The following is a 7,031-nucleotide window of genomic DNA, read 5'->3' on the forward strand; positions in this document are numbered from 1 at the left end:
AAAAAAAAAAAAAATGTAAAACAGAGCATTTCTAGAAGCCTGGGCAGTTGATAAGCATGGAAGTGGCTATGGTGTGGGTGTGGTGTGTGTGATCCAAATCACATTAATACTCTAGTGAATCAGACAAATTCTGTTACCTGAATTAAAAAACTGGGACTGGGCGAGATAGTGCAACAGGTGACGACGGCGCTGTCACCTCACCTGATGACGTCATCCCATCGCTTACCCAGAACCACAGGTGGAAGGAGGGAACTGCAAACTGTCTTGTGACCTCCACACATGAGCCATGGCCGGTACGTACCACACACACATACACACAAATAAGTACGTGTTAGGAAAGTAAACAATCCAAGGTTATAGCGCATACTGTATTTGTTCAATTCCTTGTCTCTCTTCCTCGGTGCAGTCCTATTACCTTTGAACACTTACAACCAACACTGGCAGAACCTGCTGTGTGTACGACCAGCCCCTTCCTACACCGCATTCTAAGGTTGCCTGCTCAGTTTGTGCTAAGGGATAAGTCAAAGCCTTGATATCATTCTCTGTCTCATCTCTACATATGGGAAAGTAAAAAAAATACTTGTGCAAACGGCTGTACTCATCAGCAAGCCTAGGGTGAGGTCATTAGATATAAAAGTTACTGGCAGGGCCCGGGGAGAAGGTTGAGGGATAAAGTCCCACCGTGCAAGCATGGTGACCTGAGTTCAGATCTTCAGCAGTCACGTAAACACCTGGTGTGGTGACAGATGTCTGTAGCCCCAGAACAGGAAGATCAGAGGCAAGAGGATCCTCCGGGCTCATTGAACAGCCAGTCTAAGATGAAATGGTAAGTTCCAGGCTCACTGAGAGACCCTCTTTCTAACAGTAAGGTAGCCAACAATAGAAGGGGGAACCCTATATTAAATTCTGACCTTCACATGTGAAACCACTTAAGAGTGAACACACCTGCTTACAGACATGTTCACATACCAACTGATATCAGGAGGAATTCTGAACAGACAGCAGCATTCTTCTCAGAACCAAAAAACAGTATTATTTTGGTTTTAGACCATTTCAAGAGTTGTTTAAATTCTGTGGGAGGTGAAGGACTGAAAGCACACAGTCTACAGTAAAACTTGGAATAAGCATGATAAATATCAAAAGGAATTGACCCTCTAACCAGCATTCTCCATGACAGAACACACCCCATACTTCGGCTGCAAGATATAGAGAAAGTAAGCTGGGATCAAGCCAGAAACTTCTGCATACACTCCTTGGAGAAATAAAGCATCCACCATTTTGCCCAGTTGTGAGCACTCTAAGCCATAAAACCAACCGACTAGGCAAGACAGGCTCACCTGTGTAACGGTGGCATGAGTGGTATGGAGGTAACCAGCTACTCTTTAATTCATAAATCTAAGTAAGAAGCCTACTGCTGTTTAACGAAATCTCTGTTAATATCCACAAACAAAAGCTAGTCCGAGCCTTAATCAGAGAGTTTCTTTGTGTAGTGAATGGTGGTGCCCAAGATACTGGGAGTTGAAGGTTCATCCCCAAACAAGACATTTATACCATCCCTTCTCAGGCCCAGGGAACAGTGCAGATAAATTCTAAGAGAGGAAGAACATTTTTTTTAAAGGTGCATATCTGCTAAGGCTAGTAGGACCCAAAACCGTGGTCACACAGACAGCCCTAGAGTCAGTGGCCACAAACACAACAAATGAGCATGAACATGGGAAGAGAACGAAGGCAGGAGAGTAGGGAGAGGCTGTGCACGGAGTGCTTGTGGGAAATTATCAAAGAAAAAATTAAATAGTTAGGGAGGGAGGGAGGAAGGAAGGAAGGAAGGAAGGAAGGAAGGAAGGAAGGAAGGAAGGAAGGAAGGAAGGAAGGAAAGACAACACCCGAGTCTGTGATTTTTATCCTTAACAGAGATCATGGCCATGGCAGAAGTCGAATAATTTTCCTTTTACATCCCTACTCCAGATCAGTTATACTCCAGATAGATGGGCTATTCTATCCCCTGGCAACAGGTTTTAGCGTGGCCACAAAATAAACAGTAACTGAGTTGTCAGAGGATAGTCTGGTGGGCGCCCACTGCTCCTCTGGAAGGTAGGCGTTTTGCCGGGTGTCTCTTTGATGGCCTGTTAAAGAGCTGCCTGACCCTTCGTCTGCAGCGAGAGCTGTCTTTCTATTGTCTGTGGAATTTGCTCTGCGAGTTGAGGGAGCTGCCAGCCCTGGCAGAGAGCAGGGGAGCTATAAAAGTGTCAGAATATTATGAACAGCCTGAAGACTGGGGCCCGTTGTTGTGCGCTGGGCAGTGAGGGAGGGCTAATGGTGCGAGGCAGGTAGGCTATGCAGGGCTACTTCCATCCGTCTGCAGAGAGGGGAGGGAGGATAGGGCTGGCACAAGCCGGCTCCAGATGTAGGGTTGCTGATCCTGCTATCCAGGGCAATGGTCGTCCGCAGAGGGTCCAGGGAAAAATCTTTGGTGCCCCTTGCATCTTTTTCTCCATTTCAGAATGAAAGATACTGGATTTAATTTTGACAGAATGGCCATAGGGTTCCAACCTTTGCCTTCTCCTAGAAAAACCTGAATTCTGTAGCCTAGAATTAATCCATGTATTAATTTAACTTCATTTTTATAGGCCCTCTGCAAGCAGCATTAAGCATGCAGCCCCACTATCTAATTAAAGGGGAGCCGTATCAATTTGCCGGATAGTTGCTTACAGAAAAAAATTATCAAAAAACACTACTCTGAGCCCTCCATTTTTAAGAGGTGAGCATCAATCACTCAGGGCACCTGTGAGTATTTAGCCACTGATCCTGTAAAATACTCAGTAGACATACATGTTAGGGAACCTCTAGGAAAGTCCTCATTTGGAGAACTAGCCTTAGTTTTTATTTAGTTGATTTTTCTGGAATTAAATTTCAAAGAGTTTTCTTGAAGACTGCATGCAGGAGGGGGTTAAGGCAAGGGATGTGTTCTCTAGCACAGTAGTTTGGCCTTGACTTCTGTCCTTGGCCTAGATAAGGTGGGCACCTCCTATGGGTCAGAGGTAGAAGTAGCTCACGGGATGTGACTCACAGGTGGGGAGTGTGGATCGTCCATTGGAGGAGGCCTCAGCTGCAGGAAGTCAGCCTGTGCTCTGCCTCACCTGGCGAGGTGGTCTTGAGCCATGTGGGCATGATCACTGATATGAAAGAATTCTGTGATCCCAAGAAACCATATTACACAAGAGAATAATCACAGGTCAGGTCGGATTCTACGGCTAAGCAAGTGGGGTTGTCCAATGATCCTTCTTCTGCCCAGTTGACCTGATGATACCCTTCCACCAAACTCCTTTTAAAGATTAAAAACTATCGGGTAGGAAAACGGCTTAGGCTACAAAGAACTTGATGTGCAAACATGTAGAGCCAAATGTAGATTCCTCAAAACCCACATAAAAGAAACAGGTATGGTAGTGTATGCCTGCAATCTCAGGATTGAGGACATAGCAAAAGCATCCATAATTCCTGGCCAGCTCATCTAGCCCAAATGACAAGCTCTAGGCTCACTGAGATTTCCTATCACAAAAATGAAAAGACAGACTTCCAACTTTGACTTCCAAACACAGGCACACATATGTGCATGTGTACTCACATATACGCACACACACACAATTAAAAAATCCATAAAGCATGTGATAAAGCATATGAAAGTAGTTCTCATAAACTCACTGAGAAGACCATTTTAAGAACCTGGAGATTTCTTTCAGAGACATTTTTTCTAGCCCAGATTTCTAAGAATGTATCTCACCTTTCACGAATAACCAACCCCAGGTGTTATCCCTCAGATACCGATACCGTGTACTTTGTTTTCTTAAAGACTTTTTAATTTGTACATATGCATGTGTGTCAGTATAAGTGCATGTCATTTATATGGGTGTCATCCGTGTTCAGGAGAGAGCATTGGATCCCCTGGAGCTGGAATTACAGGTAAACTGACCTGTATCGATTCAGGGAACCGAACGTGTCCTCTAGAAAATCAGCAAGTGCTCCTAACCACTGAGCCATCTCTCCAGGCCTCAAACTTGTTCTTTGGAGACAGAGTTTTTCACTGGCCTGGGCTGGCTGAGTAAGCTGGGCTGGCTGTCTAACAAGCCCTAGGGATCCACCCAACTCCATTTCCCCAGCCTTGGGATTCCAAGTGTGCACCATCGTGCCTGGTTCTTTTATGTGTGAGTTCTGAAGATCAAGTTCAGGTCCCCTTGTTTGCATGCTAAGCACTTTACTGGCTGAGCACTCAAATATTGATTTAAAAAATTCACGGAAAAGCAAGTTAAGATGAGAAATGCCATTTTTCTTCTCCAGTTGCGTTAGTTTTGCCTCCAGTGAAAGGGGCTGGAGGGAATACCCAGGCTCAGTAGTAGAGACAGCCAAGAAATGGTGAACACCTGAGTGAAAAATGAAGAAGCCAAAATGTTCAAATCTGTGGCTTGTCCATTTTTTGCCAATGAGCTCTTCTGGGGCAGAGCTTCAAAATTTTGACATCTAAGCCCTGATGGGGCTAGCTGGGCAAGATGGAGGGAAGGGAAAGGCTTCCGAGCTGGTATTCTGGTCTGGTTCCTTGGGTAAAACTGGATATGAGCTCTCTGTAAATCTTGTTTTTAAGTAAGCATCAGATATAAACCAGAAAGAAGTCCTACAAAGTATCAAGTTTTTAGCAGTCAAGAAAGTGGGTGTGGAAATAAAAGTGACCCACATAATGGATTAAGAGCTCTTCTCTCCTAACTGTGCCTCACTCCGAGGACCGGGGGTGACAATGAAACTCCCCATCGGAAACACATTGACATTTTATAACTACGTAATTGGATTCATGTGAAATGGAAAAGGGTCACACATCAATTTTTGCATTCATTGGACAAGTTAAATGAAAGCATCCCAGGGCAAAGGAGATAGCTAAGTTGGTGAAACACTTGCCTTGCAGGCACAAGGACATGAACATGATCCTCAGAACCTATGTCTTAAAAAGACTGAGCATCCTGGTGTGTGCTTGTAATCCTAGCACTAAGGAAATGGAGACAGGGTCACTGGCATTCTGAGAGCGGTCCAGGTAAGCAGACTCTCTGTCTCAAAAAAAAAAAAAAAAGTAGGTCTGAAGGATGACATCTGAGGCTGTTCTCTGGCCCCAAATGCACATGCACACACTTACACACATGCACACCTTGCACACACCAACATCCACGCACACCTGCCCATCCTCTCTGTTCCTTCGCTCAGGAGCAACTTCCTTATCACTAAGGTCCCGGTAGCTGTGTTCGACTGACCTTGGCCAAAGGCAACACATTTCTTCACACTGGAAAGCCGCAGGCGCACAGTACCTTTCCCTGGGGCCAGTAGCAAGAGTTGTTTGTAAGACTCCAGGTATTGTTAGTTCAGCACCACAGACCACCCAACTAATTTCCTTTCTGCCTTCAGCCAGATTACAAACAAAGACCCCAGATACCTGGAAAAAGAATTTATTAAAAAGGAATAGCTTGATAATACACATAATAAAATAAATGACCGTGTTCAGTATCTTATAAAACAGTCGGCAATCACACAATGGAGTGTTTGCTGTCGGTTTAGTAGCGTGTCTCATTACACCCTACAAATAGTGTAAAGTAGTGTAAAGCATGAACCAACATGCTTTAATTACTGTTAATGCATATCTAGTTTTCAAATGCAATGTGAGTTAGAGTTGTCTAGAAAGCCCAGCTTCCAAGTTTGGTCCTGAGGAAGCTGAAGCCCCTGGGCTCAAAAAGACATCCAGGAGAAAGAATCCCCATTCTCCTATCATGAAATAGGGCTCGTAGCTCCTATCTTTGGGTCACCCAACAAAGAACCAGTTGCCAGACCCTTCAGCACGTCTTCCCTCTAATTCCACCAAACCCTGTGTTTCCTCTAGTGTAAATGACTGGTTTATATAGTCTTGTTGGTTTCCTCTTTCTGTTGTCCCACATCCATGAATAAACAACCCCCCCACCCCGAAGTTCTCCTTTGATGTTCAGCCTTGAAACCCCTGAAGGCGCGTGAGTGGAGTTGCCTGGGCCATCCTCTGAGGCGGAACTAGAAGCCCAAATCCCTTTTCTTACCCTCCGAGTAGACCTCCTCTCTTCTCTTCTCATTCCCTCCTCTCATATTTTCCAGGCCCCTACAGCACCTCAGAAGATCCCCAGCCCCCTTCCCCACCATGATGTTCAAATACTGGAACTTTTGACCTTCTTTCCTCTGCCTCCCAAGCACTAAAATTATTGGCGTAAGCCAACACACCCAGCTGTAGTTTCTTTCCTTCTTTTGTGTGTGGGCATCCATGCATTTGGTTGCCCCTGTCGCCACAGGCTGCTGTCGGGTGCCTTCCTCAGATGCTCTTCCAGTTATATTTTGAGGCAGGTTATCTCACCAAACCTGGAGCTCTCCAATTCACCCATCCTGGATGGCCAGTGAACCTTTGGAGTCCTCCTGTTTCTGCCTCTCCAGGGCTGACATTCCAGGTTCACACTGTCACATCAAGCTTTTCCCGGCACGGGTTCTGGGGATCGAACTCAGGTTCTCTCGCTTGCCTAACAAATGCTTTGCCGACTGAGCCATCACCTCCGCCCCACATAGCTCCTTCTTATTACGAGTTTGAAAAAAAAATATACTCCATCCCCACAGCCATTGAGTCTCAGCTCTCCAGGGACAGCCTAGCGAGCTTTACAGTCATCCAGAGCTGGAGAGGACATTTCTAATTAAATTCTTTAGTGCTCCACTTGACCCCATTTCAACTGGGCCATAAGTCTTGAAAAAAAAAAAAAAAAACCACCTCAAATCCAAAATTTTCAATAATGCTTCTGAGTTTCTTTAGAGCCTCAGCCGCTCAAGTTTCCCCAATGGTGGCATAGCCTTTGGTCACTAGGGCCGACCTTGAGAGATGGTCGGGGGAAAGACACTGGCCATTCCAATTAAAATATTTTCATGAATCTCTGAATAACAAAGGGAACTTGCCTATAATTACAGATGAAATAATAATTAAAAAGCCGTCGTGATCC

This window comes from Microtus ochrogaster, chromosome 4 (assembly GCF_000317375.1).
Source record: "Microtus ochrogaster isolate Prairie Vole_2 chromosome 4, MicOch1.0, whole genome shotgun sequence".
Classification (NCBI taxonomy): domain Eukaryota; kingdom Metazoa; phylum Chordata; class Mammalia; order Rodentia; family Cricetidae; genus Microtus; species Microtus ochrogaster.